At 28.4% G+C, this 26673-nt stretch overlaps 2 protein-coding genes across 9 annotated transcripts in view; one reads left to right on the top strand and one right to left on the bottom strand.

Annotated features, from left to right (window-relative positions):
* LOC142324970 (uncharacterized) overlaps positions 1–8698 on the bottom strand; it is a 256615-nt gene extending 247917 nt beyond the window's left edge. The window contains exon 1 of the mRNA XM_075366148.1: positions 8680–8698. The gene's annotated coding sequence lies outside the window, so the exon portion shown is untranslated. The remainder of the gene's footprint in view (positions 1–8679) is intronic.
* Positions 1–26673, top strand: part of LOC142324971 (COMM domain-containing protein 4) — a 454946-nt gene that overhangs the window by 271676 nt on the left and 156597 nt on the right. The gene's annotated exons all lie outside the window — the stretch shown is intronic.

The following is a 26673-nucleotide window of genomic DNA, read 5'->3' on the forward strand; positions in this document are numbered from 1 at the left end:
GATTCCGAGGAGCCTCCGCCGTCCACCCCCAGAAGCTGGCCTCCCTTGACCTCCCGTTATCGAACTCCACGTCTCTATAGATCCTCATCTGCTCAGCCTGTCGTCGCCTCTCTTCATTGGCCTTCTCTCCTATCACTGATAGACGAAATACATTCCCATTTGTTGCTATTGTTGAGCATCACCTCGATTATATTGTTGGCTCCCTCCACACCCTGGTCCCTGAGCACTACTCTTAAGTTGCGCCATCTAGGACAAAAAAAAACCACATGCTCTGCTGTATCCAGTCCGCCGCAATTGTGATAGCGACTTGTATGGCATCTGCCCATCCTGTCCAGATAGTCCCGAAAACAACCACGTCCAGACAGGAACTGGGTAAATTCGTAGCCTGAAATTGCAACTTGTCTTGTATTATTTATACGTAAATATTTGTCAAACCACAATGTAAATAAATAAAACAGAAGTAATTAATTGTGACAAAAAAATAGATGATGAAATTAAATTTAAAATAGGGAATCGTACTTAACCAAAAATTGTAGAATCTCTTTTCTCGAATAATAAAATTAAAAAAGTGGACAAAGTAAGGAACTGCTCAAAAGCGATCTGGAACTATCAAAAAGAACTTTCGTTCCGTAGTAAAGTCTTTCATATATGGATCTAAGAACTAGAAAGATTTTCTTAATAATATTTGTATGAAGTATATCGCTTTATAGAAGTTACGTACGGAAAAAGGAAAAGAATAGAGGCTTTCAAATTTGGTGTCACAGAAGGATATTGCAAATTAAATGGGTTGATAAACTTCGAAAAGGATTGACGTTTCTAAGAGAATTTTCTAATAAGATGAACTAAATAGGTGAGATATATACTAAGACACCTAGATTTATTAAATTTGGTAACAGGTTGATCTGTAAAAGGAAGACAACGATTAGAATATTTTAAAACAGAGTATTTATCTAGGATAGAACAGAAAAGAAAGAAAAATTACATCAAACCAATCAAAAGAAGAATGACGAAAAATAATGTTTCCTGGTAAAGAACAGTTCTAACACCGCGCGCGGTATTTCCACTTGTATAAATCAAAGACAGTTCATAGAACTGTGGTGTCCCCGTTGGTGTGACTCCATTGAATACGTTACTGTTTTCTGAAGGTAGAACCGTTTTTAAATCGCATTATTTAAATAAAAGAAAAAAAGATAAATCTACACACTATCCCCAAAATAACTTTAAAAGTTCTATAAAATATCCAAGTTTATATAATTTCCAAGTATGTTGTTTATAGAAATTTGTAACAACCTTTTTCTATAATAATCTTAACCTATCAATTTTAGTCCTGCGAAATTAAAAAAGTGAAAACTTATTATAAAGCCTTGTATTTTGACAAATAATTGTTTAAATGTTCCAGTCTGTTGGTTATATTGTTCAGAGGAATAAATACACAGATATACAAAGATACCTTTGGAATATAATTTTCTTAAAGGATGTTGAAAATTAAATGAGATGACGTAGTGCGAAATGAGGAATTCTAAGACAAGTAAGAGAGAAAAGAATATTGTTATAGAGGCTTGTAAAGAAATGGAATTTGTTTGGTTGGCCAACATTAAAATTTATTAAAGATTTTGTTAATTCAATAAGAGAAATGTCTATTAGTCAAAAACTGTTGATGAAGATGAAAATTAGTAAAACATATAAAATAAATAACTGTAGATGTAGGTCCTAATAATTATAATAATAATAAAAAATTGAATTGTTTAATCGAAAGAAAAGTTGCATTTTAATATTTTATAATTAGGGTCCAAGCAGAACAGCTTGTTTATTATATAGTCTGATATAGTTTATTATATAGTTTATATAAGTCTGAAAAAATTAGAACCGAAGGCACTTTTAAGCTTGGAGAAGGCCTAAAAAGTAGTGTAAAAAAATTAATTGATTCAGTTAGATTAAAATAAGGATAGAAAAAATTAATTTAGATGTAAATAAAATTAATTCTAGTACTTTAAAACTTTCCTGAGATCACAGTTTTAGATCTATGCTGCAAGTAGGAAAAAGTGCAGTCAACAAGTGGGGGGTATGGGTTTTTTGCATTTTTTGACGTTTCATGACCCAGCGGCTCCAAAAAATAAAAATAAAATGTGGAATATTATTCGTAAGTATATACGAGTACGTGTGTTGCTGATTTGAATCTTAATAATTTTTGACTGGAGTAACCGATTTTTATGAAATTTGGCGCAGAAATTCATTCGTATATATGGAGAAATTTATTGATAAAATTTTGGGATCAATTTTCTCAATTTATCAACATAAACCCACTTTGTATTATACTCAGTACACACGTACATGCTTATATTACAATTTTAAAAAAAATTATGCTCGCAAATTCTCCTCCTCCAAAAATCCAAAAAGCTATCTTTTTGTTTATTGTATGTTTTTAATCGAATTTTTTTTGACTTCCTAAGTAATGCAAATGGCCCAAAAAAATACGTGGTGGTGGGGAAGCCGGTCAATGTTTAAAAATATCGACTTTTTTAATCTTTTAAACTTTTTTCATGTATCATTATTTCTCCACCATATAAGAATAAGTAATTAATGCCAGGAAATTATGATAATTTTATTTTCAGTTTATTTATGGTGCTACCGGGTTTTGGGCTGTAATGATTTGATATTTCACGTATTTATCAAATCATTACATACAAACATAAGTATTTTCCTTCTATTAAAGAAAGATAAGAGCAATTATGTTATGTTTGAATAACATTGTATTGAGATTTACTGGCATTTATTACAGTATTTTATATCATTATTAAAAAATAAAAATTAATATTTTAGGATAATTAATTTAATGGTATATTATTATATTTTTAGCAATTGAGTGATTCAACATTAAATCTATAATGTTATTTGTACGTTACTTTAAAAAAAATAATTAAATCTATTCTTTTACGAAAATATATTTTTTTCTACGCCGAAAATATTCGTTTCGAATATCTGACAAATTAAACAATTCTGAACATTAGACGGAATTCTTTGTAAAGGATCTATTTAATTACGGAATATTAGATCCTTAATATTCACTTTATAGCTATTCGTATTTAAAAAATACTTGACATTTGTCCTTATAAATTTGATGACATGCCTCCCCGTAATTTTATTTTCATTCTTTTTTCTGTTTAGCCTCCGAAACCATCGTAAGGTATTACTTCAGAGGATGAATGTAGATGAAGGGTAGTCTTGTACAGTCTCAGGTCGACCATTCCTAACCTACCAAGTTGGTCTAGTGGTGAACGCGTCTTCCCAAATCAACTGATTTGGAAGTCGAGAGTTCCAGCGTTCAAGTCCAAGTAGTTAGTTATTTTTACACGGATTTGAATACTAGAACGTGGATACCGGTGTTCTTTGTTGGTTGGGTTTCAATTAACCACACATCTCAGGAATGATCGAACTGAGACTGTACAAGACTACACTTCATTTTCACTCATATATATAATCCTCATTCATCCTCTGAAGTATTACCTGAAAGGTAATTACCGGTGGCCAAACAGAAAAAAAAAGAAAAGGTCGACCATTCCTGAGATGTATAGTTAATTAAAACCCAGTCACCAAAGAACATCTACGATTTAGTATTTTATCCCGTAATTTTATTTGAATTCACTGTATTTAACTATTTTACGTAAATTTGTTTCTTTTTTTGTTGTGGATGCCCTGATTATAATCGCTAAAACATATATTTTACATTTACTTTAAAGTATTTGAATAAATAGATGCTATTTTAATATATTATATAATAAAATTTGGTATTAAATATTATCTAATATAATAATATTGAATGAAAGTATATTATTATAAAAGAGTAATCTTACGCAATTTAAATTATAAGAACAAATAAATATAGTGGAGTACATATTTTTCTTCAGGTTAGAAGATTTCGAAAAAAAATTAAATCCCATTTTGCTTGTAGAAAAGCTTTTTGAACTACAATTTACAAGATTAAGTCATCTTTAATTAAAAAACTACATGGAATTGTTATCTATTTTTTTTTCTATTTTACAGAATTTGAAAGGATTTCAAGATCCACCCTCTCGTTTTATTGCAGTTCTTGTAACTTTTCTTATGAAGTAGTGTATACAATGTTTGTGTTCAATACTACTCTGTGTATGTCGTATTTACGATTGTGAATTAGTGTAATTGTGAGAAAATTTTATCATTTTCTTTTTTTTTTTACCTGTAGTCGCAAAACCTGGAAACACAGATATTATTAATTATAATAATAGTTGAATGAAATTTGAAAAATTGTAATCATGTTTTAAGGAAAATATCATTCGTCATTTTTTTCATTAGTTAATTTATAGAAAGTGACTATTGCGCAATCACTAGAGGGTCATCTTATATTAAAAATTGGCAGGGAAAGAGGATTATTTATAGAAAACAATTAGGGAATTCAAATTAAAAACAAAATAAAAATAAATTGTTCGAAAGTGTATCTGTAATCATGTAAAGTGCAAAATAAAATAATTTAAAGGCATATTTAATAAAAAGGTTTACATAAAAAAAAAAACATTTTTTTTTTAAATTTTTAATAAGTGGAACGATTTTCGTATGGAAAATCCGATGAAAAAGCTCTGGGATTTGATAAAAATAATATCATAAGTGAAAATATACTGGTAAAAATTCACATTAATTGTGATAAATATCTTGCATAAAATAAAATTTATAAAATCGCACCTTCTCATACTACCATAAAATTAGCACTGGAGAAAATTTAAGCATTCGATTGCCTTTATTGGATTCCATGTTTAATCATTTATGAGTACATAAAAGGAGTCTTGAAAAAATGATTATCGTATATCACCCACAGCATACACACACACACGCGCGCGCGGGGGCACATATTTATGTAATATACTAGTTTTAATTTTAAGACATCACACACATTTTATATTCCATTATAGATTTCATTAATTATTTTTTTATAATTTAACTAAAAAAAATGTTTAATAAGTTCTAAGTGAAGTTACTATTAATGCAGAAGCGCTTTTCATGTTGCATAACCGCATCCTCAGTAATGGTTATTAATTTATTTATATTATTATCCAAATAATTAAGTTGATATTGCGGTAATTTAATTGGTTGTTACTTATAAATTTATAATTAATAATCATGACCAGATGAGATCTTTTTCTAATCAAGATTGTTTATTAATGAAAATTTTATTTAATTATGATTATTTTGAATAGACCTAATTAAAAACAAAGAAGTTTATCCGTAATATGCTTCCGGCCATACAATCCGTAGGTCCGGCGAAAACCTTGAGTCACACAGGGAAAAATCGAGAGCAACAGGTCACGCGGAAGACCGCCGAAAAGATGGCTGGACTAAATCGAAGAGGTAACTGGAGAATATCTAGGCACATTTATTCGAATCCCAGAGGACTGTGGTCTATGGCCGAAAATTGTCAGCAGGGTTTGAATCGGGTTATCGCTCTCAGACATGACAGGAAGAATCACTGATGATGAGTTTATTTCATATATTTTTTCCCATGATCGCATTTATAGTGGTAAATTTAAGATACAACTGCCTTACTTACGGTGTTTGTTAAAGAATTATCCTTTAGAATAATGTTATATGATAAATGTATTTGAGATTTCTCTATTCCTCTCCTACCATGATCTTTTTCACATGTAAACTATGAAATTTCTTTTGGAATTTTCAACATCGGTGGACTTATCAGGATTAATTTTTTGTTTGTCGACCTATTGTGAATGTATTACAAAATTTTGATTTAATTTCACTTAATTAATTATATACATATTTATTCAAATTAATTTATTTATGTTTTATTACCTGAAGCTATTTATTGAAAACAAAAACGTAGTTGTTTTACTCAGCCTAATCATATTTAATATTGTTTTTATAATTTATGAATAAATGAAAAGTATATTTTCGACAAAAATTTGTTGTAAAATTTCACAATTTCTTTTAAAGATAATTTTCAGATAAAAAAAATGTAATAAACATAAATATATCATTCTGTGTTATAATAATAATAACATTGAATTATTTTTAAACGTTAACAGCTAAACCTAGTATCTTTACAAACTCACTGACCAATAGGTATCAGTTTTAATTTCAGATTTTCATGGCTTTATGCCGATAATTATCAGTTTTATCATTACTTAAAAAAAAAAAAATAGTAATAATTTTATTTTTATTGCAATTCTTTTTGCAGGATTTATTAATAAGTAATTGAAAGAAATCTTAAATTCCGGGGTACTAATATACCGATTAAAAAGATACTATTAAAAATATAATTTATACCATGTGTGTGTGTTTAATTAATAGTTTCAGTAGTTTACTGTGCACTTGTTTTATATAATATATATATATATATATATATATATATATATATAAAGTAAAAGTATTATTTATAAAAATACTGACGCTAATTCTAATTTTTTAATTTTTCAAAAGTATTATAATAATGATTACAGAATTTCTCACGGATTTGACTAGGCTTATATTTTGGTTTATAAGTAATCATAAAATCTGGTCCAAAAACGTAAGCATAAGTCGATTTTTTGTATTAATTTTATGAAAATATTTCATGAAAATGTGACGAAATATCGAGGAGTCTATAAACTCGAAGCCGATTAAACTGCATAAAAATTTATACTATGAATGTTTTAAAGCTTATGTAAAATATCATCATTGAAAGTATAACCATTTTTAAAATGAAATTTTAAAAATTCTCCTATAAAATTCAGAATAAACTGTAATTAAAATATTTTTTGTTGACATATTTTTTCGAGCAAAATAACTTTTACAGGGTTACGGATATCAAACACCTCTTTAAAAGAATAGCAGTTCTATAAATTTTTCTATTTCAATTTAGTAACGTCATTTACATTATTATTTTTTAATGTGGCTTTCTTTAGAGTTTGAATCGTTTCAACTTTTTATGATAGAAATAATAAATAAAGCATTACGATTTTAGGCGTTGTTTTTTTGTAGCTTTTGATTTATCAAAAGACAGGATATGAATACCTTACCGCTGGATTGAATTGTGTTAATAATTAGATAATTTTAAAACGTAAACTTTTTTTGTGTATTATTCAATTTATAGGATAATTGGCAAATGAAAAGTATTATCATTTTCAATTATATCAGTAAAGGGTTCACATTTAATCTCCGTGTATATTCTGAAATATTCCAGCAGCAACATTTTTGTCAATTTTTTCTATGAATTTTTTTTTTTTTTGAATGCTTGTGTATGCTCATAATAAGATTACTTATTTTATTTTAGGAAATTAAACAATACAATAATTTGATTATACCTAAAAATTATTTTAAAAATCATTAAAAAAAAGTCTTTTAAAAATTAAAGTGAAACCGTTCTACGTATTCGTATTTTAATCAAATTATTTTTTTAAGAACAGGTTACTTCTGATATGTTTATATTATAATAGTTTGCAAATTTGCTTTAAAAAAGCAAATACGCTACAGAATTTTTTTTCTTTTAATTTTTCCGATCACTTGTCTTATAATACGAATAAAATTAGGATCAAGACTGAATTATAATAAAATTACGAAAATGTTACTATTATCAAGCAAATGAAATAGTCGTATTAGATTTATGTGTAATAATTTATTTTATTTGTTGTATTAATTCCAAGCAGATTTTTACCTTATCTCACGTAATTATAGTATACTTATTTATTGTGCATACTTGAGTCATATTCCATATATATATTTATTTCCTCTTGAAATTTTCTTTAAAGTTTTTGTTAATGTTAATCAAATTATTATTTAATCCTTTCTTTTAACCATAACATTTAGATTTTATATACCGATTTCAATATTTTTTTTGTAATTGTAGCATTTACCTTTTAATTAATTTCTGTGTTTTTATTGTTGCTAATAATAATAATGAATTAAATAAAGTTTTTTATACGCTACACGAAAATGTTTTAAAACGTTGACTTCTTTTAAATACGATTAAATGCATGCATGAAGTAACTGTAAACGTGTTTTTTTTTTCTTTTTTTAGATCGCGCTAAATAAATATAAAAAGAAAATTTATAAAATATAATGATAAGTTTAACATTATTAAAAACAAAAATTACTTCTATTTTATATAAAGATATATAATCTTTTAACATAAGGCTTAAAGTATCTATTTTTCTATAAAGATTTATAGTACTGTAGAAAATAGTTAAAACAAAAAAATTCTTTATAATTTTTTTATTATCACAAATAAATTTATTAATTTCATAGATTAATAAAAAAATGAACATTTTTTAAGCCTGTCAGGTTTTACCATTATATTATTTCGCCTTTTTATCATAATAAGAGGCATTTTTAATTATTTAGTTTTAACATAAATAAATTTAACCCTTCTTAATATTTTGCAAATTTCTTAGCCAGTTTTATTTTTTCGTTGAAATATGGAATTATATTTTTTTTTTCATATAAATCTTTTAAAAAATTAATAGTTTTTTTTTTTAATAAACAATTTTTATATAAATTCATTAACTCAAGGATAGTAACTTTTTAAAACAGTTTTACAAAAATGTTGACCATTATTTCTGTATTCGTAGTATTATTTTTATTATCTCTTTGTATTTATATTTATTTATTACGAACAATAACATTCATTTATTTTTTTTAAATATTCAACAAGCATAGACTCACCTGTTATACCGCGCCGGAGTCCAGCACGACAGTAGTACCGCGTACCGATTCTGTCCGCATGTTATACCTTCGTGCCGCTCTTCTCATTGGTGGGTGAAATTAAGGGCGGGGGAGTTCACATTTCGTAGCGGGTTGTGTCTCTCTACTCGACGTTTGTACGTCTATCTTCGTCTTTACGTAATCTTCGTCAAGTTGTGCTTTTGTTCGCCCACTTGGTACGATATGTATGTGTTTTGTATTTTATTTTATTTATTTATTCCGTTTTTTATTGTTTAACTTTGTATCTAAAATTCAATATTATTCTTTTATTATTATTAATTTGTGTCAGTTCATGTATTTTATTATGCATGCGTAATTATTAATGACGTGTGAGATTGAATATGAGCTGAAAGTAGTAATTTTATGATGTGTTTTTAACATTTTGCATAAATTTAAAAAAAATAATTTGAAAAATAGATATATATTTTACGGCAGAATATTTTCTTTAATAATTGGGGAAAACAATATTAAAATGTTGATTTTAAAAAAAAAAAAAATGATGATGTAACCTGCATTACATTTTTGATTACTGTTACTTTTAAATTCTTTTCAAGGAATAACTTTTTTTTATTTTAAACTATTTAATGAAATGAAAAATATTCCAGAACCACTTTTATTGATTTGAAAAGTGATTAATTATTTTTAGATTCCTCGATATTTTTTAATTTAAATTTGTTCGATGTTTAACACTTATTTGAACGTGAAAACTAAATTGCGATTAAATATGTTTAATAAAAATCATTTGGAAATTTCAGAATTCAAAATAATTATATTTTTAGTTTGGTAAATGCAAAGTATCTTGGAAATGATTTACATTTTTTGTTTAGTACAGAGCAATTTTGTTTAACGAAAATAAAGATTAATAAGTCTATTTTACATAGAAATATCATGAAAAAAATTTGTATATAACAATCTGTAACGTAGGTTTCGTACAGCAAAAATATATTTTTATTAAAGGTGCAAAATAATTGTACCTAAATATAGACGGGTTATGAAAACCTAATGGTTTTAATTAATGGTATCTGTTGATATGCTATTAATCCGTTAGTATATATATTATATATATATATAATATGTATGTATACACACACACACACGCACACATATGAATTCATTCTATTTTTTGTATCACGAAATGTAGAACTATTAAACATTGCCAATTTAAAAAAAGAAGGTTTTGAGTGAATCGAAACCTTCCTTAGATTCTTTTCAGAGAATCCATAGACGTAGTCTGTATATGTGTTTGTGTGTGCAATATGTATCTATTGTGTAGGAATTATTTATTACAGAAGAATTTTGGGAAATTTCTTAATCGAATATCGTAGTATAGTTTGAAAATTTCATTATCATATATTTCTTCCTGCCATTCTTTTTAAAAATAAGCGGTAATATGAACTGATGAGTTTTTTTTTAATGATGTTTATGAAATTATTTTATGTTGTTTGAAATATGAGTATTTATATTGTATTACACAAAAAAAAAAATCATTTAACAATTTTTATTCTGGAAAATTCTATTTTTAAATTAAAGAATTACTTAAAAATAATTAAATTAAATTTTTTAACATTGATGTTATTAAAATTGGTTTGCGGTTGTTAGAATTTTCTCAGAAATACATTATTCCATGTACAAAACATTAATAATAATTTTAAATAATAAAATTAAAATTTTAAAAATTAATAGTAGCCTATACAAAAATTTATATATATATATATATATACACTTCAAAATTTTATGAAGATCATGTACTTTTTGGATATGGATATTAACTTTTAAATATTCCACTAGATGATTTAGCCTAAAATAAATTTTTTTTTTTTTTATTCGATTTAGAATAGTTATAAATCATATTCTATATATTTTATTAATTCATCAAATATTTTTAATCAAAATCGCTTATAATAAATTTAAAAAAATAATAATTAGATTAAAAATTAACATTTTTTCTAAAATAAATATATTATTTTATTATATAAACATTACGAATTAGTGTAGATTGTTTATATTAATATTCTTTTTAATAGAAAAGGGATTTAAATTATAAAAAAATTAGGAAATTAACAGTTGAGACAATAATCGTAGAAATTATTATTAATAGTACACTTCTTTTAAAAGCAAAAATATCACTATTTAACCAAATTCTCCACCGTTATGGCATAGACGACGGCTTGCTTCTTTTACCAAAGTCCTTAGGTTCGATTCCAGAGTCAACCCCAACGTAAATTATTTATTAATTTATGTGACTTTGAAATAAAAAAACGAAAAGTATCATATTTATTAATTAATTACGTGGTGAAAATCCGTTGTGCTCATTGTTATTATTGTAGTGCAACATCTTTTAGCATTTTTTATTATAACTGGAGAACTAATGAATCTAAAAAAGTGAAATTTTGGGTTCAGATAACATCTAAACGGAAACATAAAGTTGCAGAATTTCATTATATGTAGATAAATAAGTGAAAAATAAATAATAGTTTGTTTTTTTTAGTACACAGAAAAGACAATCGAATTCCAGACCATTCATACAGCTGCTAGCTGTTTTTAAGGTTGGAACACACATTTAAACACCTACCAGCTTCATTCTCATCGCCTGTATTACCTAAATAGTGAATAATTTTGTTAAAGACCTTTTTTTATTCTGATATTACATTTTTCTGTTAACAATGATTTACTTTCATCCAGATACATATAAAAAGGATTTATATATATATATATATATTTTGAAGATTAGTGTACTTCATAACTTGATACATTTTCATAATACTGTCGTGACAGATAAATGAAATTATATGAGTTTAATCATTTCTCATTTAAAATCTCTGTAGAAAATAATATACATAAGTATCGTTGTGAAAATGTTTCTTTTATACAAAATAAACTTTTTTCTTTCTTTCTTTCTTTATACAAAAAAAACTTTCTTTTGTACAGAATAATTTCCAGAAAATTACAGTTGTTATTTTCGATATTATTCGATATATAATATAATAAATAATTATTATTAGAAATTATTTATAGATTAATGGGTAATAGTGAATCTTTCATTTTAATGAAAAATCTACAAATTTACGTAACAACGTTTTGATAAATATACCTCTTTTTTAAAAAATTGAAGTTTTATGGATAATCTATGAATTTTTAAAAATTTATAGAATTGTTACTGTAATGAATTCCAAAAAAATTAAGTATCATATCCATGATATGTTTTGGTTTGAAGAATCTGTGGTTTAAAAAGTTTGTCCGACAAACCGTGGTAGGCTTTCTGAATATTTAGAATAAATTATTAAAACTCAGCTTTCTTATCCGGACTAAATTTACGAGTTGCAGTCCATGTAAGATTGATTCGGATGTTCCTTAATAAAAAAAAAATTAAAAAAAATGATGGTCTTTTCATCATCATCACTTAATCAAAGTATTTCAAATATATAAATATTACGTAAATTAGTACTATAAATGTAAAAAGAAATGAACCAATAAATTTGTGAAAAGATTCAAATATTCAAAATAGTGTGTTAAAGAAATAACGATTTAATTTTTTTTGTGATTAGTTCGTTAAAAAATTTTAAATGTTTTTAGAGTTGTTTAAAAAATTAAAATTTTTCAATTATAAAAATTGCGTTTAATGTTTTTAAGATTTATTTTCAATTTCCCGACGGTGTATATGACACATTAAACGAGTAGGTGTTTTTAGAAGCGCATTAAAGAAATGATTTCTTAATAGTGATGATATTGAATTATTTTTCTCACTTGTCTAGTGAGAAAATTAATTTTTGATAAAATTAATAAATATTTTGATAAAAGTTATCAAAATATTTATTTACCTTAACGTCTAGCAATATTATTAATTTGATTTGGTATTCGTAAATTTGGATCTTAATGAGAGAAAGATTTAATTATAGAACGAAACGTAATCATCATGCTGTCTGACTGTTGGTACAATAATAATGTCAAGTAAATAATAAAAAATAATGTGAATAATGTGCAAGTCAGTTTATGATATACGATGGAAATTGAATAAGAATTTAACTCTATTATTTTATTATTGTGTGCTGTATACAGAGTTTTTGTCGTACCAAATATGTGCTGCCGGCCTCCGTAGCGCGAGTGGTAGCGTCTGCAGTATCTAGCGTCAAGGCGTTTCATTCGGGATTCCTGGGTTTGAATCCCGGTCAGACATGGCATTATCACACGGGCTACAAAAATCATTCATCTCATCCCTCATCCTCTGAAGCGATACTTAACGGTGGTCCCGGCGGTTAAACAAACAAGAAAAAAAAATGTGGTGGTATATCCTACGCAAACCCGCCGGGTTTGTCTATTAATCGCAAAATCAGCTGATTTTCGAAGTCGAGAGATTTAAGGTTCGAGTCCTTGTTAAGACATTTCAAATCCCCTTCCTCCGAGGGAGAAGAACATCCGCCTCGTGACATATCTGGTTGCCACACCATCCCCTCCGTTCCTAGACATTAGTGGCTTAATCGGAAGACATCTTCCTTGTTAAGACAGTTACTTTATATGGATTTGAATGCTAGACTGTGGATACCGTTGTTCTTTGGTGGCTGGGTTTCAATTAACCACACTCTAAGGAGTGCTTATCCTGAGTCTGTTCCAGACTACATGTTACCGGTACATTTACACTTACATAGCATTACATCTGCAGCTACTCAAGCTTGGTAAGCCGATTGCAGTAATTGCATTTACCTGCACATATACAAAAACTCGACCGTAGCTGGAAAACTGGTTGAAAAAATACATAAAAAATTATATCTTCTACACAAATAACCGTCAACAGTATCTAATTTGTAACTCTTTGTTCTTTATCTTTAATAAGTCAATTGATCTTAAGAGTAGTGTCAATAAAAATATATTAAAATTTGAATATCCCTTTTGGATATTACCTCAAATTTTGTAAAATAATATAAAGTTCGATGTAAATTATTTTGCGAGAATAAAATGATTCATTCGATTAAAGACCTTATTTTTCGTACTCGTTTATAAACTTCGCGTTACCGTTCGGTTCTTTTTCAAAGGCCAGTTTGTTGTCCTTATAACTACAACTAGCACGTTAGCACTTAGTGTAATTGGAATAATAAGTAATAAATACGAACGGATAATCATTAATACTTTATCAGAAACTATATTCAAGGAATAAGCTCACGGAAATAGAGGATAATTATTTAATTTAAATTATATTTATTTTACAGGATGTCCCATCAGTTTCCATACAAAGGAAAAACAAACATTTTTTTTATGAAGTCATTTATTAGGAAAATATACGAACTATAAATCATGTCAAGGAACGTAATGCCATTACAATGCAACGTAATGCCATTACAAGCATAACTTCGCTGTGCTTTTTTTCCTCATAAATGTTTATTTTTCCTATGTATGGAAATTTATTGAGATACGTGCCTTTAGCGACGGAGGACATGCATCGAAATGTGTTTTCAAAACAATGGTAATTATTTAGAGCATATTATATGAATAAAAATGATTTTAATAAAAAATGTTTTCTCCATTTATGGAAGTTTATGGAACACCTGTATAGTAAAATGTAACAAACGTTTTTTCCTGTTTAAATGCGGTTACATATATTTTGAATACGTAATTATAACGATTGTAAATAATATGTTACTAGTATTATTACTGCTATACATAGTAAAACTTTATTTCATATCCCTATAAATTTAATTAAATTGGTGTTTAAATTAAGGTATTTGTCATATTATCTTGTCCGTAAAGATATTCTATAAGAATTAGTATCTTATTCGTACTTAGCAAATTAAATAATTTAATAATTTACATCATTGGAACTGATGTTATATTCCAGGAAATAGTACGCTCAAAAAGTTTTCATTTAGTTCTGTTAATAAATTCCGCATATGTTCTCTGGTTTTCTTTGCCCTCCGGGTTCAGAATAATATCGTACAACTCTATAATACAATTCCGAATTTCTGTACGTTATAGTTAACTACTAATTCAGGTAGGCTATACTTTTGTCATCATTATTATTCATTAATCTCTTAAATCCCTTTTATTACGCCTTCAAACGGTCATATAATTTCAAAATAATCGAATTGCAGATTGTAATTTAGAATACATTTTCATTTCATATACAGTAATTTGATATAAATTTGTTAATTTCAGATAGTTTTTACGGTCTTACTTATGAATTCGTTTCAATTAATCCAGTAAATATCTGATGTATTTAATATTCGTACGAGCAAATACTGACATCTTTAACCAACCCCATACACAGGGGTTACCGTATCAAAATGTTCCTCCGGAACTTTTATAACCTATTTTACTCGTGAAAATAATGGAAAAAGTTCATATAAACATATGTCCTAAAATGCTTCGTTTGCGAGTTACAACTAGTGAAAGATTTCTCTTGGATTTCACTACCCCAATGAAATGAGGAGGTCGTACTGAAATTTTTAGGATGTTAATTATTGAGCAGAAATTGTGATTTCTTATGAGTTTTGACCTGAAAATCGAATAAAATAGGTCCCAAAACCGTATCTTCAGTGGTTTTTGAGAAATTTGGAGTAAAAACCAATAAATTTGGGTAAAAATCTCTGTTATGTTTCGTACAATAACATTTTTAAATGGTTAATAAACATCTGAAGGTTTTAAACAAAAGTTGTAGAAAATTTAATTCTGAAGAAAATTGTATAAGATAACTTAACTGAAACAAAGAAAGGTTAGAACAATTCGGATTTTATTCAGAAACAGTAAACTAAACAAAAGTGCATTATACGTAACAGTTTATAAAATGTTCAGAAATGAGCCTGCCATTTTCAACAAGTTTCTTGGCACGCTTCTGTACTGCTTTGCTCTTTTTAGTTCTTCAGGACTGTCCTTAAGCTGTTCAGCCGCATCCATAATGCAGAAAATTAATTCCTCATAAGAATGTATTTTTTTTTTGTATACAATATTTTTCATACCCCAGACCCAAAAATCGAAAGGTGTTAGATAAGATAATCTTGGTAATAACACATTTTAAATAGAAAATAATTCTTTCTTAAGAGCAGTTTCCTCTGATTCTCTACTGGTTTTTAGCGAGATATCTGGTTTTGAATAATTGGCTTACTCCACTTTTTAACCCGTTTACGGATGAGTAAAGAAAAATTACTTTTTCGTGATTCCTTAATATCTAAAGGAACATTCTTGGCAGATGTCAAGTGTTCTAATGGTTAACTCGTCATCGCAAATAAGCTATTTTCCAAGTCGAGAGTTCTAAGGTTCAAATCCTAGTAAAAGCAGACTTATTTTACTTTTATTACGATTACTTGACATTTATACGGATTTCAATATTATATCGTGAATACCGGTTTTCTTGGTGGTTGGGTTTTAATTAACCATCTCAAAAATGGTTGACCTGAGACTGTTCAAGACTACACTTCATTTACATTCATACAAATCATCCTCATTCACCTTGAAGTAATACCTTACGGTGGTTCCCGGAGCTAAACAGAAAAAGAAAGTATCAGCTATCCCGATCTACCAGTCTCGGCACCTCTTTCTAATCCTTGTTAATTTTAATTTCATATGGGTACATTAATATAATTTCGCTCATTTTTCCTAAAAACCTTCCCCCATGAAATTGAAGCGTAAAAATTACAGCTTTCTAACTATTCGGAAAACGGGAGAATTAATCGTAAGTCAGTCAGTGAGGCTCATTTATATATTATATTACTTTACCGACAGATATAGCTAGAATAGCTGTATTAAAGGGAAAATGAGTACGGTGATCTTGCCAAAAATGGGGTAACGAATTTTTTTGCAAATCTTTACTTTTTAGGGCTCAAGTAGTTCACCTAGACTAACATTAATATGTTTGTATCTAATCCGTTTTCTAATTTTTTACTATCCACTAAGTTTTTATCAGTAACTTATAAAATTAATATATCTTCTTTCGTTATATTTATTTAAGCTTGCCAAATAATATTTATACTCCGTAAATTTTTTATTTATTACTGTTATACAAATTTCAATTGTAATTTCATCATATCTGCAACTATAAAATTTTATCTTAAAGTATTTAATTTGAATTAATTCGGAATACAATTTTGTTTCTATCGAGATAAAATTAAAATATTTAATTTTTAATGAAATATAAATGAAATGTTACATAAACGTGATCAAAAGATTAAAAATTTAATTACAGGCGAACGTTTTCAACAACTTAGTTTAAAATTAAAGTAACCTGTTACAGAAATTTGATAATAATCAATCGGTGAACAAAGACTAAGAGAAATGTTGGTTGTAAACAACAATGTTTGCCTCGATTATGTATACAACTAATCGATTATAGCCTATTGACTTGACGATTTTTTAAGTGTTTTACTTTAAATTGAATATTGTATGATTTGGTACAGTTTTAAATCCTTATAAAAAAGGAATCGGATACATTACATCTTTATTTTAAAATTAGGTATTGAATAATTTTTAACTTTTTTCAAAAGTATTGTTTTTAATTGTATTTAAATGAGGCGATATCAGCGTGAGAATAATTTTGCATTTTATTAACTGTCGTGGAGATGGTGTTTGTGAAGGATGAACGTTTTTTTTTCTTTTGTTATAAATAATTTTTAGTCTGAATAGACCATAATATTGTCATTTTTGTTTTTTAATATATTTTATAATACCTTGTGGCAGAGCAGTCATACGAGTACTAGTAATAATAATAAAGATAATAGAAATAATAATCATGCTTATTGACATCAGATATGTACGAAATTAACTAAACATAATTGACATGTCCCAAAGGCCTACTGTCAGGTTTATGCATCTTTTAATTAAAATATTGAAAATCGTTTTTTGTTTTCATTAAAAAAACAAAGGAAATATGAATAAATAACTAAATAAATTCTAAAAATAGGTTCGATTCTTTTAGTATATTACCACTTTATTTAGCATATCACAAAAATTGTATATTTATCCTCGACAAAACTGAAACCAATAACTGTCAATCATTAATTTACATATATAAAAAATATTGCTTAAATACCCTAGGATCAGGTGAAAATTATTTTATTAAAACGAAAATATTTCAATAAACATGGTAATATGTAATTCAAATAAATACAGAGGAAAAATTATCTAACATAAAATTTTACTTTCGATTCATTTTTAAATACAAAAAAAAATTAATTACAAAATTACCTATTAGATAAGTCCACTTCTCCGAAACCAGCTGAGCTGAAATTTCACCCTTAGATTTTATTTTACTGATTGATATGTACAAGAATTAAATCGATAAATACACTTTGCAAAACAGGAAGGAAAAACCCATATATTAAATTAATAAAAAATTTATTCTATTTAAATTACAAAATAAGTAAAAACAAACTAACTATAATTAATTTGCGTAATGACCGGCAATCTGTACTTAATTATTTCTTTAATAACTTACCGGACCGTTTCAGTCCTTCCGTTCAACCGATCGAAAATCTTTTGATCTTCCAAAACTTTTCTGTCCAGCTATCTCTTACGAATGTCACGTATAACACCTCTCATCAAATTGGCTTACTTCTTCAGCCTCACCATCACTATTTGTGAAACACCCGATATAATGGTCTTCTCTACCGTGCCTATAATTCAAACCCAGCACACACCCTTTGCGTAAAAGATGTAGTCCCCCGATTTATCTGCTATTTTCATCAATGATATTGTTTCATTACTCAGATTAAAATTCATCTTGCAGTAAAAAGAATAAAACCCGCCGTCTCTACCCACAGCTTATTATCTAAACTTATAACTCCTAAAACTTAAACGTTCATCGCACATTAAGAACCCATTCTTCAGAAATCGTACCCAAATATTTATTAGCCAATTCTACCAACGCTTGAAGACCCTACTATCTACAAATAATACCACTAAAGTATGTTGTAAACGATATGCAAACAGGCTTGAAAATTTACGATTAATCAAAATTAAACTTTTTTAAATCGTATTAAATCAAAGGTATTAAATCGTATTAAAGATCTCTGCCAGGTTTCAGGTAGATAATATAAAAAAAATTACCATGACATTGTAAACCATACGGTAAGAGTCTCGCAGATAACATTTCTTAACCCACCGGGTTGGTCTAGTGGTGAACTCGTATTCGCAAATCAATTGATTTCGAAGTCGAGAGTTCCAACGTTCAAATCCTAGTAAAGGCAGTTTAATTTTAATACAGATTTGAATACTAGATCGTGGATGCCGGTGTTGTTTGGTGGTTGGGTTTCAATTAACCACACATCTCAGAAATGGTCAACCTGAGACTTTACAAGACTGCATTTCACATATATAATGAAATGTTTATATATTTCTATATAAAAAAGTATATATATATATATTTTATATATATCTATATAAAAGTAATGAAATTAGTAACACTGTAAGCAATCTGATAACGCTGTGTCTTCCGGTCTGTGCTAGACCGGTTTGTTCATCCCTTCCACATGCTCAGTACGAGTTTCAACTCCGTTCAGCCTACATATTATTTTTGACAGCGCCATCAGTGAAGTTGTATTTTTGTTGTGTGTTAAGAAAATGGAGCATCGGAATTTAGTGCGACGTTCTGCAATCAAGTTTTGTGATAAACTTGGCGAATCCGCAAGTATGGCCTTTGAAAAGTTGAAACAGGCCTATGGGGAACATTGCTTATCAAGAGAACAAGTTTTCCGCTGGTAAAAATCGTTTTTGGAAGGCCGCGAACACGTTGAAGATCAGCCTCACTCAGGGAGACCTACAACTTCAAAATCTGACGAAAACGTTGAGCGTGTGAGTGTTTATGTGATATCAGACCGTCGTTTAACAATAAGGATGATGAGTGAACAGTTAAATTTAAACACTTTCACCGTACATCAAATTTTGACAGTCGATTTGGACATGCGAAAGGTTTGTGCGAAATTGGTGCCGAAAACCCTCACAGCGAAACAGAAGGACAATCGAAGAAACGTGTGCGTCGATCTTCTTGAGAGGATTGACAATGACCAAGAATTCTTCAATCGTGTGATCACAGGTGATGAATCCTGGGTATTTTAGTACGATCCTGAAACAAAGCGGCAAAGCGAAGGGTGGCACACTCCATCATCTCCTCGACCGAAAAAATTTCGAATGAGCAAATCAAAGATCAAGACCATGCTGATTTGCTTTTTTGACAGGAGTATCGTGCATAAAGAATTTGTTCCTCCAGGACAAACTGTCAACCAAGTGTTTTACAAACACTCCTTGAAAGGTGTCAGGAGAAGCTGAAAGGAAAGGTGTCCTTGAAAGACTCAGGAAAAAAGTGATTCGCGTGAGACCAGACATTGCAGACAAGTGGATGCTTCATAATGACAATGCCCCGTGTCACACGGCCATTTCCATCAGGGAATTTTTGACCTCAAAACGCATTCCTACGGTTTCTCAACCCCCCTATTCACCTGATTTGAGTCCTTGTCACTTTTTCCTTTTCCCGAAATTGAAACATGTCTTAAAAGGTCGTCATTTTGGAACTCTGGAGAACATTCAAAAGACTGATCGACCAGTTAAAAGCCCAACCAGTTGAAGCCTTCCAGCGCTGCTACCAGGAGTGGGAACAACGACTCCGCCGGTGTGTAGCTGCCCAAGGGAACTACTTTGAAGGGGATAATATTGTTTTTTGAAAAAAATAAAAACTTTGTTAACTAAAAAGTCAGTCTCATTACTTTTCTCACACACCTCGTATATACAGACAGCTAACTTAACCAGTAGATCAATAGACCAAATAAAATCTAAAAAAATCACGGAAATCATTAATAATATAAACATATAGCGGATTAGCGAGCGACTATGATTCACTCTATTTAATAGTTAAAAAACTATGTGGAACACCTTTTTTTTACACCGTACACAAGAATGGATACATTCATACTAAGTTTTTCTTCACTATAAATTTTAAAAAAATCTCCAACTCAAAACGGTTGTAGAATAAAGCCTACCAAGTTATCCTTTCAGACGCCGCTTTAAACTCGACAATATAAATAAAAAGCAAATACTTTATTACGTTCATATCTTATTTCAATAATATACAAACAAAAAATATTGTCTATTATGCTGAAACGTTTATAAAATTCCCTCTGTGATATATTCGAAAAAAATTTTTCCACTGTCAATTCTCTGAATGTATTTAATAAAATCCCAGTGCACTACTTAAAAATCTCAATTATTGATTGAAGTACCCCTATAATTTGCAGAAGCATTGATAAAACGGAAAAATAAACGATTATTTTTAATTTTTAGGTCCTCTTTTTTTTCAAAAATAGCATTAAACAAGATTAACAGTTCAAGGAAATTTAATGAAACATCTTTGAAGAGCTTCAGATGCAGTTTATAAGCCGTTATTAGCTGTTAGAAAAGCTAACACAGTTGTAGACTTTCCCGGAACGCGGCTTTAGCCGCGTGCCTTTTTATATTTATTCAAATACTATAATTTTGAAAAAAATAATTATAATTCCAAATTATAACAAAAATTTGGGAGAAATATTTGCAAAAGTAGTTTGCTTTATTTCTTGAACGGGATGGTAATATATATCAACTTAGAATCGAATATTAATAAAAAAGTAAGGAAACCTTTTCGACCGAAGATCTTATATATTAAAAATCAGTTGTTTATAAAACTACTTTAAAAACGCTAATACAGTAGTACACCTGTGGGCTATTTCTAATGCACGGCTTACACACATAACTTAATTTAAAATATTTATAATTTTATTTAAATATAATATTTTTTTTACTTTTAATTCAGTGATTCTAACTAAAGCGCGCGCGCGCGTACCGTATTTAATTTGCGTGGGTGTAGCTGTACTACGGGCGCCGGTCAGCAATAACTAAACTAATGTAATTTCACAACTTACATAGAACATATTTCTCTTGATTGGTGGGCAAATGGTGTAGCCGCAAGGCTTAACGCTTCAGGTACCGTTTCAACCGGGCGGTGGAGTTTGAGACTCAGCCAGACCGAGTTACTTTTTTACACTTTAAATATTATTCACTTATTTAATTCTACTGCTTACTATGACGGCATAACATAGCAGGCGATTACAACAGCAATTTTTGGAGCGGGGGTACGATTTTGCAAAAGGTTTGTTTAAAATATTGTTATTTTTTTAATTTTAACAGATGTACCTAAGAAAAATAGGACCTTAATTAAGCAAAATCTCGAAATAATGAGGGTGACCTTGTTCTACAGCCTCATCCCCTTGACCTTCTAAGTTGAAAATTTAATGGCGTCAAAGCTCCATATATAGAAGTAATGTGACCAAGTTTAGTCAAAATCGGTACAGTAATTCTGAAAATATAAGGTGATTTAAAGGCCAACACCGAACACACACACATGTATGTACGAAAAATTTCCATCGGGTTTTCTGGGGTCCTTAGAAGTCAGAACGTGAAGATCCGGGTAAAACCGCATATGCCCAAATTGGACCACAATATTTTCCCTTCTAGAGCTGTAGCGCTATATAGACGGGAAAGTAAAAATACAGTCTAAAATTTCACAAATGAAATTGAGTGATCATTAATTCAATTCATGGATGCCGCCTGTTGATTACGCTTAATCAGACTTTGGGAACGTTAAATGCAACCACTTTTTTTTTGTACAATATTTTAAATTTTATATTCATATTAGAAAAACTTTTTTGATTATTTTCATCGCTTATAAAATACGTTAGGTTTAAAGTAAAATATAATTTTTAACTATATACGGGGAGTGGTTGAATTTGAAATTGTATAACATTTCAGATTTATGAATTAAATAGTTTAAGTAAGTTTTTGCAATTAAAGTTTAAGTAACATCTTTCCTAACAATTTGTTTTTTTTATTGTAGAATGTAGCAGAGATTTTATTCTATTAATTTAATTAATTATTGAATAATTAATAATACTTAGAGCGTTTTGTGAACCTTCTCGTGTTAAAGTGGTGATATTTTCATTAGCTTAGCTTCCTGAATGAAATTGAATAATTCTCCACCTTTCACTTCATCACTTTGTATCTCTCTCTAACTACCTATGTCTATCTCTTTAGTACCAACTAGTAATTAAATTTTTGATTGTTTTGGTACGATGTAGGTTTTAACAATTTTCTTTACCTACCTTATTTAATATTATTTAGCGAATCTAAAAGTGAGCTTTGTACACACACATACTTCCGCACACACATTAAAAATTTATATATATAATAGATATAGGATTTTAATAGATTTCCATTGAATGATTGAAAATTTATTAATTTGTGTCCATGTATTCCTTGTACTACGTTTTAATTTAGTAATTTAGTTTTAGAATTGAATATTATTGAAGTCGTGAATGCACAAAACCAAATTATTTAAATTAAACACACAACAAAAATAATTATTCTTTATAAAAAAACAGCATTCAAAACTAAAAAAATATTTTTTAATTCTTTATTAATTTCGATTTTTTTTAAGAATATTAATAAATTAAAAAAATATTCCTTCAGATGAACGATGTAATTTTTCGTTAAAATCTTCCACTTATCAAGAAAAATTTGAAGAATGCAACACAGGACCGATCATCAGAGGAGTTTTTCTACACAACACAATTTCGCCTCGAATCGTTTCCTACGTTAAGCGGTAACATCAAAAAGTTTTTTTTTAAACTTACAGGATGAATTGGAAAGTTCTATTTTTTTAAGTCAGTTAAAAATAACACATTTATTTAAATTTAAATCAACATGTATCATTATTTTTCTTTTTATTTTCGAGTTTAGAAATCGCACAAGTTTAAAAAAATATAAAATTTTTAGAGGTAAATTGTAAATCTTTTTAGAAAAATGTTTCATAAAATAATTTTATTATTTATAATATAAAAATTATTTTCTTATCGTTTCGATTTGCTAAAAAAAATGCAAGTCTAAAATTTTGATTAATCCTTTGAAATATCTATCGTCATTCAAAGCTCATTTTAAAAACCTCATTTTTTAAAACTATTATTAAAAAAAATTTTTAAATCAATACATTGAAACAACTAAAAAGTTAGAAATATGTAATTCTTATTTTAGGGAATAAATTATTTATTCCTTCATTTTTTTATAAACTGTTCCCACCTGTTGTTTAATGATAACAGCTCGTTTAGAGAAAAATAGAATAAAAGAAAAACCTTAATAAATATTTAGGTTTAAGAATTAAGACTCTTAGATGAAAATTCATTAAAATTATTTTAATGAAACTTTTATTAAATTTTATCACCGACAAAAAAGCTAGGAAAGTGCAAAATTTTAGTTAGTCAAAAATCCTTTTTCGAAATTACGTAAAGAATTTTTGTAACCGAGATTTTAGTGTTTTTAAACTTACGGTACCTCTAGATATAGTTCAATATAAAATTTGTTTATTAATTTCAATATTTGAATCGACTCGGATTTTTGTTTTAAATGTTCAAATATTAGTTTAATATCGCTCAAAATAATTAATTCCTTTGTTAAACTGATCATTTTTTATTTTAAATTTGATTCAGATCTTTAAATTCGTTTTTTATGTGTATTCTTTACAGAGTCGTTTGGAAAATTTTGACTTTTAAAAATAGATAAGTAAATCTGTTAATGAAAAATGTTTATGGTTGTACGAAACCTCAATATTTTTTACTATTTGGTATAAAATTTTATGCGAGGTAAAGTGTTAAATTCTAAAAGAAGAGTCCTGTGCTGACAAAAAAATGTCATATAATTTAAAACATTATGTCAGTTAAACCATTTCAATCTGTTACTGCTTATGGGAATGACCGATTTGTATTTTTAACGTAAAAAAAAAATAGGTTTGTATTTGAATTTAACCTTAGTCTTTATCAGATAAATTGATTTTAGTTATGCACATATTTATTATGTAGCGGAAGGTCTTCCTCATTAATCGCATAATAAGTTTCTTCCAGATAGCTTAAGCGGAAAATTTTTTAACTAAAAATTAATTGTTCTTAAAATATCATTTGAATATAATTATTTGTTTGCCGTCATCGTTGCTTAGTAATAGATGTAATCTGACGTCATTCTACAAATAAAATTAGTTAAAAATTTTTTATAATTTATTTTTTTTTTAATTTCCTCATTTCAGAAGTTATTCAGTCTCTTTTCATTGTTTCTTTATATTCCTTTTCTTGTTTTACTTTATTGCCTTTTACGTTTCTTCCAAATATTTTTTCATAAATCTAAAATGTTCCGTAGAATCGTATTTTTCGTATGTTATATAAAATTAACTACTTAATGTAAAAAACGATTCTTTTTATCATACAAAAAATTAAAAAACAGATTTCACTTCGCTATTAATCTTTTAAGACGATGCCGAATCATTTTTTTATGTTTTTTTTTATGTTTCTTTTATTGTTTTATTTCAATATTTATCATTTGATTGAAATTTAAAACCCATTGTAATCTACAGAATAATTCCAAATTGCATAACAGTCTCTCGGGAGATGATTCTATAGCCAAAAATACTTTGTACAGAATTTAATTGTGAGAATTTGATGTAAATAACGTCTATTAAACTTAAACACAAATTTGAGAAGATCAACTTTAGTTAGAAACAAAACACCTAAACTGGATCGGAAAAGCGATACGATTTTTAAAAAAGTAATTTTCATCATTTGAACAACATAAAATAAATGAAAACAAGTAGAAAACGTATCAATAACAGAAAAAAAAGAATAAAAAATAGATTGGAGTAATAAAATAAAATTCGCATAGTTATTGCTTTTTTTTCTAAAAATATGAAATTTTAATATGAAATATCAAAATAGTTACTTGATAAAGCTGCAAACATTTTTTCAAAGCTATTGCTCAATGTGGCCACCATTTCAATGTATGTTCAATGCATAGTTCATTTCGGCGAATCTATGTTAGCCGGACACGTCTAATAGCATCATTATTATTCCTAATAGTAGCTTCGCCTTCTGTTGTACATCTTAATTCTTCTTGTGTGCCAATACGAGGAGAATAGACTAACGACTTCATCCAGCCCCAAAGGAAAAAGCTGCTGGTGTGAGATCGGAAGATCGAGGTTGGTATTTTACTGGGCCGTTTCGTCTAATCCATTGCTTACTAAATACGTTTTAAGTGATTCATCACGTCACGACAGTAGTGAGCAGGTCCGCCATCATTTTTTTTTTTTTTTTTTTTTTTTTTTTTATATTCCCACCTACTCCTCTGGAACGGATCTACAATCAAGTTTGACTCGCGCCAGAGGAGTGTCCTTTACTCTAGCTTGCCTCCCCGCCCGCCGGCTGTATGTCCGGCACGGCAGGTCAGTTCACCGGTTAGCTCTTTTATTTCTTTTATAGATATTCATCATACACTGATTACTGAGAGTCCACCACCCTTGTTCTCTCAGCAACAGGCACCCCTATTCTTTAATCTCTCTCTTTTTTTTATATGATATCATACCAACCCAACCAATTAGTTTAAAACTTAAGCCACGGAGTCCTCAGGTTTCTTCACCTCTCTGCCCATCCACGCAAGCACGAACGAGCATGAGCTCCACCTTCGGCTGTCCGTCATCACAATCGAGCAAGAGCACCACCTTAAATTACCCGTCAACAACAAACAGTTACCTTATGACAGTTTTCAGTATCTTTTAACAAATTTTTATAAACTTACAATATAAGAAACACAAAGTTTAAGAATCTATAAGTTCCTTCACCACTTATCCGATAAAACCTACGAACCAGAGCTCCATCATCAGCTTCCCCTTAACAACAAACAATTTCCTCTTGTAATTTTTCAGTATATTATTACATTTTTATACATATTTTATAATTTTTTTTTTTTTTGGTGTGTAAACCACACTCAAAGCTATATCTCAATATTGCCCACTCTCTCAAATATTGACAAACGGAAATTCCACCTATGACAAGCCGTCATCAGCGAGCGGTTTCTTCTTGACGAGCTTCCTCATCTTTCTTCTTTATAACTGCGGTTATAAACGACGAGATCACATTAAAG

Source organism: Lycorma delicatula, chromosome 5 (genome assembly GCF_047948215.1).
Source record: "Lycorma delicatula isolate Av1 chromosome 5, ASM4794821v1, whole genome shotgun sequence".
In the NCBI taxonomy this organism is placed as follows: Eukaryota; Metazoa; Arthropoda; class Insecta; order Hemiptera; family Fulgoridae; genus Lycorma; species Lycorma delicatula.